General features: G+C 36.8%; 1 pseudogene across 1 annotated transcript; it reads left to right on the forward strand.

The window, feature by feature from the left end:
- The first annotated feature begins 2,651 nt into the window (after positions 1-2,651).
- LOC306644852 (actin, cytoplasmic 1-like) lies at positions 2,652-3,708 on the forward strand (annotated as a pseudogene). Its single transcript has one exon. The product of its transcript is annotated as an actin, cytoplasmic 1-like (transcript).
- Positions 3,709-15,037: the final 11,329 nt, after the last annotated feature.

A 15,037-nucleotide genomic window follows, 5' to 3' on the forward strand; every position in this document is an offset into this window, starting at 1 on the left:
AAACATCCATCAAATAAAAATAGCCTCTTCAACAAATGGTGGAAGAAAAACTGGATGTCCACATATATAAGACTGAAGCTAGACTCCTATCTCTCATTCTGTACAAAAATTAACTCAAAAATGAATCAAAGAGACACCTGAACAACCACATTTATTGTGGCACTATTCACTGCAAGCAAGATATAAAATCAGCCTAGGTTCCTGTCAACAGATGAAGAGATAAAAAAAAAAAAATAACTCTGACACATACACACACTGGAGTTCATTGAGGCATAAATAAGAATGAAATCCTGTCATTTGTAGAAAAATGAATGAAACTGTAGGTCATCATGCTAAGTGAAATAATTCAGGCACAGAAAGACAAGCATTGCATGATTTTCTAATATGGAGAAAATTTTAAAAATTAAAAATGATGAGTGGAAAGCAGTAAAAGAACTACTGGGGACTGGGAAACGGTCTGAAAGTGGGTAGTGATAGTGAAGAATGAGAGAAGGTAAAAGGAAAAAACGTGGACATGAACGTGGTCAATGCTTAATATATATTTTATGGAAAAGTCACAGTGAAACCCTTTAATTTATATCATTAATATGTAATGATTAATATGATATTAATATTTTAAATTAATATGTGATTTAAAAAGAAAGAGGTTCCACTTTATATAGCTACAAAAATAAAGTATAAATTTAACCAAGGGGGTTAAATAGCTTTACCATGAAATCTCCACCCAAAGTGATTTATAGATGCCATACAATCCCTATCAAAATGCCAATGAAATATTTCACAGAATTAGAAAAATATCTTAAAATTTGTATGTAACCACAAAAAACTCAGATAGTGAAAGCAATCTTGAACAGAAAGGGCAAAGCAAAGAGTCATTACATAACCTGACTCCAAAACGGACAACAAAGCTATAGTAATTAAAGCAGCACAGAATTGGAAAAAACAACAGGCAAACAGAGCAACAGAACAGAACATAGACCCTACAAATAAAGCCATGCATCTAAATGCATCCAATTTTCAACAAGTTGCTAAGAATATGTACTGGAGAAAAGAGTCTGCAATAATGGTGCTGGGAAAACATGATAGAGAACCACATGTGGAATAATTAAATTAGATTCTTATTTCCCACAAGTTATAAAACTAACTGAAACTTATTTAAATACTGAAATGTAAGACCTAAAACTAAAACTACAGGATTTTTAAAATGAAATCCCAAAAGCACAGAAAATAAAAGCAAGAAGAGATAATTGGATTATATCAAACTAAAAAACTCCTGTGTAGGTGAAAAAAACAATCATCAGAGTAAGAGACAACCTATAGAATAGGATAAAAATATTACAAATTGCACATCTGACAAGGGGTTGATATACAGAATACATAAAGAACTCCAAAAACTTCACAGCAAATATAATTCAAATAATCCAATTTCAAAATGGGCAAGAGATCTAAATGGATATTTCTCAAAATAAGACATACAAATGGCCAACAGGTATGTGAAAAAATGTTCAACATTGTTAATCCTCAGGAAAACACTAATCAGAATGACAGTGAGGTCTTACCTTACTCTAGACAGAATAGCTATTATCAAAATTACTAAAGATTCAAGTGTGGGGAAGATGTGGAGAAAGGAATTGCCTGCATACTCTTGGTGGAAATGCAAAAATAGTACAGCCACTGTGGAAAACAGTATGGAGGTTCCTCAAAAAATTATAAATAGAACTAACATGTGATCCAGCAATCCCACTATTAGATATATATACAAATGAAATGAAATCAGTATATTGAAGAGTCATCTTCATTCCCACATTCATTGTAACACTATTCAGAATAACCAAGAAATGGAAACAACCTAGTTCCAACAAGCAATGAATAGAAAAAGAAAATGTGGTGAGTCGCACGTACACAGTGGAATATTATTCAGCCTTAAAAAATAAAACTATCATTTGTGACAACATGAATAGAACATCATGTTATGTAAAATAAGCCAAGCATAGAAAGACAAATACTGTATGATCTCACTCATATCTACTATTTTTGGTTTCCACATGATACTTTTTGCTCTCTGAATTTTCCTTAAATATGGCCTTTCATTCTACAGTTGCAATATATTCTCTTATGGCTATAACAAGTTTAATAATTTTTGGTTTGAGTTTTAATTCCATTCTCCCTGTATATTCTGTTTCCTCTGCTTTGTTACAGTTGGCTCATTTTAATTTCTGCCATTTATGTCAGATATTTCCCTCAAATGCTTAGTGATCTTTTACAGTCTGCTCCAATTAATGATTAGGGCACCAAGCAGCTGATTGGAGGTACTGGGGTCTGAATTAGAATGAGATGTATTACACGCTTGTACAATTATGTCAAAATGGTTTCTAATATCATGTATAACTAAAGAAGAATCAATTTTAAAAGAAAGAAAAGCTGATTGGAAGTTCCGTGTTCATTGTTCACGGTCGAGGCTTGTTGGCTGTTGGTTTTACTATACGATGCTATGATTAAGTATTTTATAGGACAAATTCCAAGGCCGTATCACTCGCTGGTCTCCAGCTGGTACTGTGTCCTCCTGCCGCACTGCCAATCACAATGGAAGAAGAGATCACCGTGCTTGAGATTGACAATGGCTCTGGCATGTACATCTGGCTTTGCTGGTGATGGGGAAAAGGTGCCACAACCCCCAGGCTGTGTCCCCTTCTGTTGTCCAGTGCCCCAGCCACCAGGGTGTGATAGTGAGCAGGGACCAGGACTCCTATGTGGGCAATGAGCCCCACAGCAAGGTCAGCATCCTGGTTTTGAAGTACCCCATGCAGCACAGCCTCATCACCAACTGGGATGACATGGAGAAGATTTGATACCACACCTTCTACAACAACTGTGCATGGCCCCCGAGGAGCACCCAGAGCTGACGGGGCCCACCATGAACCCCAAACCCACCAGATGACTCAGATCACGTTTGAGACCTTTGACACCCTGGCTATGTGTGGCCATTCAGGCTTTGCTTGCCCTGTATGCCTCTGGGCACACCACTAGCATTGTCATGGACTCTGGTTATGGGGTCACACAAACAGTGCCCATCTATGAGGGTTACGCCCTCTCCCATGCCATCCTGCATCTGGACCTGGGTGGCGGGGATCTGACAGATTACCTTATGAAGATCCTGACAGAGGATAGTTATATCTTCACCACCATCACTAAGCCAGAGATTGTGCATGACATCGAGCAGCTGTGCTATGTCACCTTGGACTTTGGTCAGGAGATGGCCACTACTGCATACTTTTCCTCCCTGGAGAAAAGTTACACTCTACCTGATGGGCAGGTGATCACCAAGCAACAAGCAGTTCTGGTACCCAGAGGCACTCTTCCAGCTCTCCTTCCTGGGCATGGAATTCTCTGAAACCCACAAAACAACCTTCAACTCCATCACGAAGTGTGATATCAACATCCACAAGGACCTCTATGCCAACACTGTGGTGTCCATTGACATCACCATATAAACCAAGCCAAAGTTGACAAGATGCAGAAGGAGATCTCAGCCCCAGCACCCAGCACCAGGAAGATAAAAATTATCATTCCCCTAGAGCACACTCTGTGTGGACTGGCAGTTCCATCCTGGCCTCACTGTCTACCTTGCAGCAGATGTAGGACAGCAATCAGGAGTACAACGAGTTAGGCCCTTTTATTGTCCAATGCAAATACTTCTGGATGGATTGATCAGGTGCCAGGCACCTGCTCTACGGGCTGATTCTGAAGTATAAATTTGCCCTGGCAAATGCATACACCTCATGCTAGCCTCATGAAATGGGAATAAGCCTTTGAAAAGAAATTTGTCCTTGAAGCTTGTGTCTGTTTCCAGCACTGGGTCATAGAACTTGTTCTTAATTTTGACCTTGTATTCAAGGTAACTGTTCCCTTGGTAGATGTTTGATGCCCTGTGCATATCTTTGATGTAAGCCCTTAGTCCATGTGGCTCAGTCACCTGGTACCTGAGGTGAGAGCATGCTTACAGGAGAGAAGTTCATGGCCTGGAAAATCTGAGATCACAACAGTGCTTGTGCAGGGTATTCATGTGTCGGCTGACAGACTGTTCCAGGATTGCTCAGGCTGGCGAGAGTTCCTGGACCAGTTGTCACTTCTTGCTGATCTAATAGGGTGGGAAAGTCCTAGCCTTAGGACTTAGTTTCATTCTTAGTGATGTTTTCCCACCTGACCACCATTGGTTATTACTTGCCTCGAGTTTGAAATGGTTTGCATTTACACCTGTAAATTTATTCATTATGTAAGGTTTTTTGGTACTCAGTTATTTAAGAAGTGACAACCAATTGTTGTGATTTTCTACTGTTATGAGAACATTAGGCCCCAGAAACACTTCATTGAGTAAGGAAAAGTAGAGTGCTGTGGGGAAAAAAAATTAATAAATAAATAAATTCCAAGACTAGTAATATTTGCTTTATTCTCCTGTGTAGTATGAAACCCTACCCCTGATGCTGCTTGCTGTTTCCCAGTCCAGAGAACCTCTTCTCCAAAGAACAAGTTTCTAGATCACAACCCACATGGGAGAAGAAACTCCTGATATTTTCTGCATCCTAGATATTTATCCAAGTTATCCTCTTGTTTTTAAAATTCCACCTTCACCTTCCACATTCAGTTACCTGGCATCACCATTGCCTGAGAAGGGTAGAAATTCTTTGGAGGAAATCAGATGTTTTTTCCCTGACCCCACTGACAACTTAAGATGTCACTTTCTCACATTTGTTGTATTAGAACACTTAATCTGCATTTACTTCTTAAAATTTTGTTGCTTTTTTATTGTTTTGTCCCCATAGGTTTCTGTTTTTAAAGATTATTGTTATTTTAGTAGAGGATTAGTAAGAAGTACAACTATATGCCTATGTTCAACCCACTACCTTTAAATGGCAGTCTCTATACTAGTTGGCTATATAACTATATAATGAAGGGGATTTTATTACAATACCCTTGTTGAAGTCAAGAAGAATCTGTCTTTTTTTGTTTTGTTTTTTAAAATTTTCTATTGTAACAAAACATATTTTGTTTCTCCTATATGGGGGGGGGGATCCATGTTAATGTTAATGTTAATAGCTGCCCTAGTGTCTAATAAAATTTGCATATTTTCCAAGTTTATTGAATTAATAAATACCTTGTGAAATGTTGACCTCTTTTGAACTTGGACTTTGTTTATAAAACCAGTAACAGGGAAATTCAACTTGTCCTTCATAGTCACAGTGATGAGACTTAGTTTGTTTTTACTACTAAGAACTGACCTGTTACAGAATATTCTATGCATTATTAAGTCAGAACAACTGTACATATTCAGCAGCAGTTCATCTTCTTAGGGGAGATCATCAGACAGATATTGAGAAGAAAATAATTTGGTAAATGCTTCCACTTTACTTACTTGGTCTCTCTGAATGGCTTGGGTCACTGTATGGGGAGATTCTATTTTCTCCTGAAGTGTCACTGCTTATGACATCCCAGTACACTGAGTCATATTATAGCTTGCTCTAGGTCCACAGGTAAACATAAAAAAGAAAAGAAAGAAGAAAGAAACTGGATTGATTTTCTGCTGTATTGCAATTTATGAAACATCTTGAAGCTAGATGATTTCCAAGTTCATGCATGCTACATGGGTTTTTGTTGTTGTTGTTTTATTTAGTGTTTATTTTCTTCCTGCTCCATACTCTGCATGTCTTGTTTACCAATATCTCAAGTGTGGTTTCACAGATACATTAAAATTTACAGTAAATTAGAAAGGTAATGTTTCCAAGAAGATTTAAAATTACTGGTAGTAAAAATAATGACCACAACCCATATTGGACCCTCTGGAGAAGCCTGAGGTTTTGCTTTTCCTGAAATGGTCAATTTTAGTTTGCAGTTCAGGCTGCTTCTTGAGTGATGAGTGAGTTAAAGAGAAGGAGTTAACAAGCCCATATGTTTCAAGTTCTCCAATCTCATCTTTCTGATATAGATCCCTCATGTTTTTGGCAAAGTTATTTTTATGTCTTCTTTTTCTTAAATATTGTGAAATGCAAAACACCCTACTGGTTGTTGGGTCATTTATATTATTATTTATAAGTACACACTTGTTACAATAAATCTGCTGTCGTGTGAAGGCAATTTGAGATGTCACGACAACTTTAGATATTTAATGATCTCAGTGTCAACGACATAAAGTTTCTCAAACCCTCTCCATTTTCTTTAAAAACTCTTCTTTTATTTTTGATATACAGTCAAAAGAAGGTCTCACACACTGCCTTCAGTTAAAAGGTATCAAGTTTTAAGTGACTGTCAATTATTTATTAATTTATAGTCAGTTCAAAGGAAGAAAGAAAACAAATTGGGGTGAGGGCTATAGTTCAACTTTGCCAGCTTCCCAGGTGAATGCTCTTATTTAAATTAAAATATTGGCTTTACCATTTCAAGTCCATAGAGACTTCTTTCCCCACAATTCTGTACAGTATATAAAGCACAAACCTCAAAGCATTTCAGTGGGCACATATTTGGTGGTTGAAGCACTTTATCTTCCAAGGCACATTAAAAGAGAAATAAAATCCTTATTGCATTCAGACCCTGCACCTTCCCGGCTGAATATAATATAACCACAATGAAGAGTAACAAAACTACTTACAGGTGAAACTCAAAAAACTTTTACTGTTCGGTGAGCATGGGCTTATTTAAGAAGTCTGCCTCCATGATTTGTGAAATGGAATTGACTCTTCACCAAACAGCAAGACTGAACACCAAATTAAAATGAAATACCTTTTTGAATTTAGTTGTACCTCCCATCCAATTTTTTAAGTTAAATTAATAAAAAATGGATCTAACCTTTAGTTTTCCTTATAATAAAACCTATTTATGCAGTTTTAAACTTTAAAAGAAAGAGCAATGTACATCTTGATCTTTTCCATACTCCTCTCATAAATATTGCTTTCCTATAATAATCTTTTGTGCAAAATGACACAAGACTATTTGTTCCTAAACATCTGATGTAAGATTTGCTTTAGTGAGGATTCAAAATGGATCAAACTTTCCCCCTATACTCATTCTAAAAGAAAAAAATCCAGACATAAATTATAAGCAGAATTTAGTTTAATTAGATGCATATGTCTAGCTTTGTGATCTGTCTACATCCTATGAGTATTTCCAGCTTTGCAGTTATAGAACTATTACAGTTACAAACACAAAATGAAAACTTAGACTTGCTTTAATATTGGAGTGGGATATGACAGCTCGACCAAATAGAGCGACCAAATAGAGCGATTTTCTCCAAATGTTTCCAGACTGCCAGGTGTTTCTCATATGCCCACTGGGTGGGAGGCAGGAATACAGTGTTGAAACAGTGTCTCCTAGACTTGGTTCCTAACATCTCAGCGAGCACACTGGAAGAAGGAAGGTTTGGTCCAAACTGGAAGCTGTGCTCAGTTTTTCTGGGGTCTATCTCTGGAAACTCACATACAATTTTTTTTTTCTCCTGCCAGCAGATATAGTCATTTGAGACCAGCATCAGAAGAAAACCTCAGTCAGGGCCTTTAAACCCATGAAAATGAGAAATAATCATGCACAAATTCTGACCTCGAATCTTTCAGCAATGCTTTATGAGCCCAGTGATGTACAGCATTAACCTTCAAGGGACTCAAGGCAGAGCACATAAGAATGTTGAAAAGGTCAGACCCTCCACCATAATTACTACCAAAAATTCAGAGGATACTTTCAGTGTTAAAATTTCCCAATTATTCACACTTACAAAAACATCTAACAGCATTAAAGAGGAAAATGACTTTCTCTTCCAGTTTTTAGTTAATTGGGCAATGCTAGCTCTGCTTGTTAGCAAATAGATTATACTCATTGCATTCTTGTCTGCCATGAATTCTAAGTACAACTGTGATTTAAAGGGATTTTATTTGTTTTGCGTGTTATAAAAGCCTATACATTTCTTCGAGGGCATAAAAACAGAGGCCTAAAACAAAAGGTTTGGAGACCACCTGGATTTTCTATGAAGACATATATTTATTCATTGAAGTAGTTTTGTTTTAATGAACTTGTCCTATTTCTTATTTAGAAGACCTCTCATTTTACAAGACTCTCTAATACTAAAGTCTCTCCTTTCTCATTGTCTGGTGCTCTCAGGAAACAAACTTGTTTCTGCAGAGTGCTATAAAATCATACCTAAGGTTTAATATTAGACTATATTTTTCACATACTCAATACACCAGCAGTGGGGATGCAGTTTATATCACTAATATTCAAGGACTGGCAGGAAGAAAATCTGTTATACCGCTTGGATCCTTGAGGATCCGAGTATAGGTTAAAGTAGGAGAAACTTAGTCCAGGATTACATAGTTACCTAATCTGTGAGGTAATTTGGATATTTCCAATGGTGGAAGGTGTAAGTAGGGGAAAATACACATATTTCTATTATAATGTAAAGAACTAGGCAGGTACAATAGTGCACAGCTGTAATCCCAGCAACTTGGGAGGCTGAGGCAGGAGGATGGCAAGTTTGAGTCCAGCCTCAGCAATTTGGTGAGACCTGTCCAGAAGTTAAAAAAAAATAAAAATAAAAAGGGTAGAGGATGCAACTCAGTGGCAGAGCACCCTGGGTGCAATCCCTTGGACTGCCAAAAAGAAAAAGATTTCAAATGAAGATAAAGGTCTCTATTCCTATAGATCTGCCCTGTTAACTTATCTAGTTACTAGAATTACTGGGAATGTCCAGTAAGTCATTTATTCAGTAATTCTTCTAAATGACAATTATTAACTATTTTCTCTGTCCTTGACATTCTACAGTGTTACAAGAAATAAATAGGTATATATCCATGTATATATAAATATGAACACACATTTGTTAGGAAAACAAACATTATTTACATCTATACATGTATATTAGAAGTCAAATATTATATATTAGTATATATTATAAATAATATATATGGATACATATGCACACACACATACAATCCATTGGAAAGGATCATACCCATCATCCTATATCCTACAAAACAAAACAAAAACATCATGATATTATATTAAAAGGTTGGAGGGAACTCTAGGATGTACATAAAAACATTCCATTTAAGGTGTTCAAGGGTGCTTCCTATAGAAGGTAAAATTTTGGCTGAATAGAAATTTGAAAGACAGAAGCAGGAATGGAAGGAGTTAATTAGCTGAGACTCAGCAATGGAGTAGACGAGTCACATTCCCCACAAGAGAGTTCTCCTGTACTTCCCTTACAGTGATCACCGACTGGACCAGGCACATAAAAGTCTACCATGGCTGTCATCTCTAAAACACATTACCACTTCTGTCTGCAAAGGTAAGAAAGCAGAATTATAGTACTTGCTATTTATAAAATATAAGGGCAATTCTTATCAGATTGGTGCTACAAGAAGAAAAATTTAATATTTGTAATGTTTATATAGAGATTTATCTCTGAGACGCTCCTCTCATATACATTATTTCTTGGTATAATCTAATATTTGCTAGGAATCTTCCTCATGTTCAATACTTTTTAGAACTGTAATAAATAATCCAATTCAATTTAAAAAATAATAATGTTTTCCTCTGAATTCTAATAATCCTGTGATACGATCTGTCCCCAGTTGTGGCTACATGTAGTAATTTCCTTTCTTTTTCAATTTCTTTGTCAAGTTCCTTTTCTTGTCCCATTAATTTTTATATGTGGTCTTTTGGTTCAAAGGGGTCACAGGAGGTTGGTCAGTTTCTTTAGAATTCATAGTTTTGTGATATCTTTTCAATTTATTTATTCAATGTTCCAGAAATTACTCTTCTAAAATATTACATAAAACAACTAATGAACATCATTGTTGACTGGTCGTATGTTTCGTTTGTACATTTAAACTGAACTGTAATAAATCCTATGGAGGAGTATTTTACTTTCTTGGTGGTGGAAGGATAGGTGTGGGGAAGGCAGTGTTGCCCACATATATTAAAGCTTTGGAGGATGGTAAACCTCTTTTCTTAAGTAAACTTCCTTTCTATGTTTATAGTTATAATGAAATAAATATTTCATTACCATGAGCATTTTCACTTATGATTTGGGAGCTGACTTTAGTAGTCATTATAGCTGGATTTTGCTGTTAATCTTTTGTAAGTCTGGATGGAAATATCTATATATCCTATTTTATAAGAGCTGTATGTTTTCCTTGCTAATGAATATGCAATACACCAACTTCCCCTTCCCAGGAAACACCCTAAACACCTTTTAAGAAGTTGACCCTCTACCACTGTATACATGGTCTGGAGGCTAGGTATTACAGACCAACCTTCTGCGATGGCCCCCTTCTCATGAAAGTTACAGCTAGGGGATGAACATTGGACCCAAACATGGACAATCGGATCCAGAACCTTGGGTGTGATGCAAGGACAAAAGTGTGGGTGGATCACTGGAGTGTCAGTAGTGCTGACAATGGTGGTAGTGGCAGCATCAATGGAAACAGCCGTGCCAGTGGCTGCTTCTCACTAGAGGCACTTGGAGTCTGAACTTCACTGCCATTCTGGTTGGGTAACACTCCTTGTTTCCTGAGCACTTTAAAAATTTGGTTCCCTGACCTTTGACTAATTCTGTGTTTCTAATATATATCTTATACCTCCCTTAACAATTCAAGTGTTTAACAAGATAGCCTAAAGATAGTTTGGGTGTTTTGCAACCAAGAACCTGAATGGATTTAGAGAGTTTCGTTATGAGAGCAAATTCACAGGAAACAGAAATGACACCAAGATCTTGTTGAGTGGCTAGAAGAATTAAAAATCCATACTGTTGGAAGTAAAATATGAAGCACAACCCACTTTCAATTATTAAGCTGTTAAAGTGACTATAAAATATATACTAGTTTTGTATCTGTGTCATTTTCCTTGTTTTTGTAATTATGCCATAATAGGTGAAAGAATTCCTTTAAAAGGAAATGAACACTGAAATTGTTAGGAATAAAAGAATTATGTCTGCAACTTAAAGAGTTCATTTTAAAAAAAGTATAGATAAATGAGTTAGAAAAGAATGAAAGAAAGGAACAAAGCAAAGTGGAAATTAAAGAAAGAAAGATGCAAAGAGCAAATTAAAATAAAAATGTTAGAAATATGAGGTAAGGGGTATACCAGTATCTGAGGCTTCTTTGCATTATTCTTGCAACTTTTCTATAATTTTGATATTATCATGATTTTTTAAAAAGTCATGAACTATAATGTTTTACAGGTTTATCTAAGCTATTTTCCTTTTCTCTCATAATTGGTGAAAACTCTCTGAGAAGTTAAGCAAGTTGCTCAACATCACATTGCTTCAAAGTGGTAAATGCTCTCTCCTGAAAAGGGTCTAAGAACAATGCAGAGATTGAACAGGAAGTCTTGTTGATGTTCCTGCTGATGGGACAAGAAGGATTAGGTGCAGTTCCTAAGAGAAAGGTGGGAAAAAATGAATTGAGGAAGGAGGATTCATTATGGAGAGATAGGCCTTTGGGAAGTCTACAAAAAGGAATAGAACAAGGAGGGGAGTGGATGGAAGAGTGTCAAGGAGAGAAGAACAACTGAGACAGATCCCGATGCATACAGTACTTGTAATGCAAGCATTTACAAGTTGAGTAAAGTGGCTCAATGGTTGTCCTGTATCCTGTATGGAAGCTGCAGATGCCTATTTCATAATGGTTACAGACACAAGGTCATAATATAGATCTTATAACATGAACTATTATATTATTATATATCAATATTATATTATATTACTTAGTATCTATTTCCTCATCAATAAAATGACAACAGGTCTTTGGGGGTTCCAGTGAAGATTAAATGGCTAATTATGATAAAGTACTTAGAATACTGTTATGTATAAAGTAAATGTACAATATATACTAACAATTAAATTTGGGGGCAGAAAGTAGATATATGCTTGTCTTGTTTCTCTTTAGTTTGCCACCTTGATTTAAAATGTACATTTATATCTCCTAATGTATGTAAAGAAGAAAGAGCACTGGGGATTTTGAGAAAACCAAAGAGTTCCAGAAACGGTGTGAACCATAAAAATATTAGCAAGAACTGATAAGTTCTAATGGACACTCGCAATGACCAATGAGTGTGTTGGAAGAAGATGGGTTGACCAAAACCTCAGGAAAAAAAAAAAAAAAAACTTGAACATGCATAGCTTAATCTCTTATCTCCTGGGATATACTGGCTCTGATTGGCCTTATTAATTATGGCAGTAATGAGGCATTCTGAAATAAAAGGACTAATGTGGCTGAAGCTTTGTTCCAATCAGGTTCTGGGATTCTGAGTATTCAGTGGTGGACAAGAATGCCTCATAGCATTTATATTCTGATTATAGAGGCAGATAAGAAGTAGCTATGTAATATGCTTATAATATTATGTTAGTATGTCATGTAGCAATGAGTTAAATTAGGAATGATACAAGAGGGTAAAAGAAAGCAAAAGTCCTTTGCTCCAGGTGTGGCTGCCCCTGAAGCCACTGCCACCACCTGGAGGTCACCTGGATGTTGCTGCAGCACAGTCTCTGCCACCCCCACCACAGCCACTGCTGCCACTGACCCCCCACCCACAGTCACTGACCCCCACCTGCTGCCACCAATCCCCACCACTACCACTGTTACCACCACACATAGGTCTGCTACCAGGGAGACTTCAGGTTTGGTAGCACATGGCAGCATCCATCTTGGGACCCAGGCCAGGGCATGGGGGATTGAGGTGCCAGCAGGTTTGCAGCCACCACAATCTCAGGGCACAGCTGTCCCTGTCTGGGATGCCAGCCAGGAGCTGGAGGTCCAAGGGTGGGGTTCCTACGAGTTTGGCTGCAGCTGGGGTCTTCTTTCTTGGCGTGCTTGTGGCTGCCATCCTGCTGCTGCTTCTCAGGATTGATCTTTCCTGGTAGTCTCTCTGCCAATTCCAGAAGCATTGAGATCTTGGGACTGCAATGTGGCCAAGCCTGGGGAATCTGAAGCCTAGATAAGTAAGATAGTGACTGGGTCTGCCAGGGTTGGTCTGGGTCAAGCTATCCTGTGAGAAGTCAGAGAGAGGGCTGAGAAACTTTTGAACACTGACAGAGACAGTTGTTCAATGATCCATTGAGATTTATTTTATTTTTATTTTTTTCTTTTCTAACATCTCTCTCTACTATATTTGGAGCAAGGTATTTTTCATACATTAGTTTGTTGAGGGTGGTAATACATGAATGGTGTTTCACAGTTTGGTTGTATATTCTTATATTTTTAATTTCTTTCTCTTTGTATTCTTCCTCTCACTTGTCTGTTTTCCTGAATTCTCTTTCTACCTTTTCTCCACTTAACAGCCAATCTCTGTTAGTTCATCTTCCACTCTTCCTGTGGATTTTTACTCCTAGCTTCTCTCTTCTTCCCTCAAGAAAGTGAACATTCTAAAATATTTCTGTGCTCTCTTTATCCATCACTTGACATTGTAAACACTTTTAGCAAATTTTCTGTTTTTACTGAAGACAGTGATTGAACTCATCATTTCTCTTTATTGCAAAAAAGCAATAGATGCCTTAGGGGGAGCTATTAGGTTTAAGCCTAAATATTGTTTATGCTGGGTGCTATTGATATTGGTCTCCCCCTTAAAGGCAGGGTACTAGAAAATTCAGAGACAATATTAGTCTATTGGGTAGAATCTGTACTGCCTCATATACATACAAATAGATGGGAATGCACCAACAACATGAAAAAACAGGAGAACAAAGGGCCCCAAACAAACCCAGAGGTTCCAAAAACAGAATCCTCTGACAACACAGTAGAACGGTCAATAAGGAGTTTAGAAAGTACATAGTTAAACTAATCTGCAAAGTAAAGGATGGTATAAGAGTGAAATGAAAGAGAAAATACAGGAAGTAAAAGATCACTTAAAAAAAAAAGAGAGTGATTCTGAAAAAAAAAAAACAAGTGGAAATCTTTGAAATGAAGGAATCAATAAACCAAATTATAAATTCAATGGAAAAATATCACCAACAGACTACACCATTTGCAAGTCAGAACCTCAGGCAATGAAGACAAAATATATAATCTTGAAAATAAAATTGACCATGAAGATAGTAAGAATTCATTAACTGACCTTCTAAGAATTATAGGATAACATGAAAAGACCAAATTTAAGAGTTATCAGGATAGATGAAGGAGCATAGATACAAACCAAAGGAATGCACAATCTTTTCAATCATATAATATCAGAAAATTTCCCAAACCTAAAGAACTAAATGGAAAATCAAATACAAGACTCTTACAGGACCCCAAATGTACAAAATTACAGCAGACCCACACTAAGACACATTATAATGAGAAAGACTAAAATACAGAATAAGGGTAAAATATTAAAGGCCATGAGAGAAAAAAAGCAAATTATGTATAGCGAGAAACCGATTTGGATCTCAACTGATTTCTCAACACAGGCCCTCAAAGTTAGGAGGTCATGGAACAACATATTTCTAGCTCTGAAAGAAAATGGATGCCAATATGACCTACCCAAACTGAATCAGGAGGTCATACACAATTTAAACAGAAAAATTTCAAGTAATGAAATAGAAAACATCAAAAGCCTACCAACCAAGAAAAGCCCAGGAACAGATGGATTCTCAGCAGAGTTCTACAATATATTTAAAGAAGAATTAACACCAATACTCCTCAAATTAGTCCATGAAATAGAAAAGGAAGAAACTCATCCAAACTCATTCTATGAGGCTAGTATCACCTTGATACCAAAACTGGACAAAGACACATCAAGGAAAGAAAACTTCAGAGCAATATCGCTGATGATGATCATAGATGCAAAAGTTCTCAATAAAATTCTGGCAAATCACATACAAAAACATATTAAAAAGATAGTGCACCATGATCAAGTGGGCTTCATCCAAGTGATGCAAGGTTAGTTTAGCATACAGATATCAATAAGTGTAATTCATCACATGGATAGACTTAAAGACAAGACTCATATGATCATCTCAATAGAGGCAGAAAGAGCATTTGACAAGATACAGCACCTCTTTATTGTCAAAACACCAGAA

This window comes from Sciurus vulgaris (genome assembly GCF_902686455.1).
Source record: "Sciurus vulgaris genome assembly, chromosome: 15".
Taxonomy (NCBI): domain Eukaryota; kingdom Metazoa; phylum Chordata; class Mammalia; order Rodentia; family Sciuridae; genus Sciurus; species Sciurus vulgaris.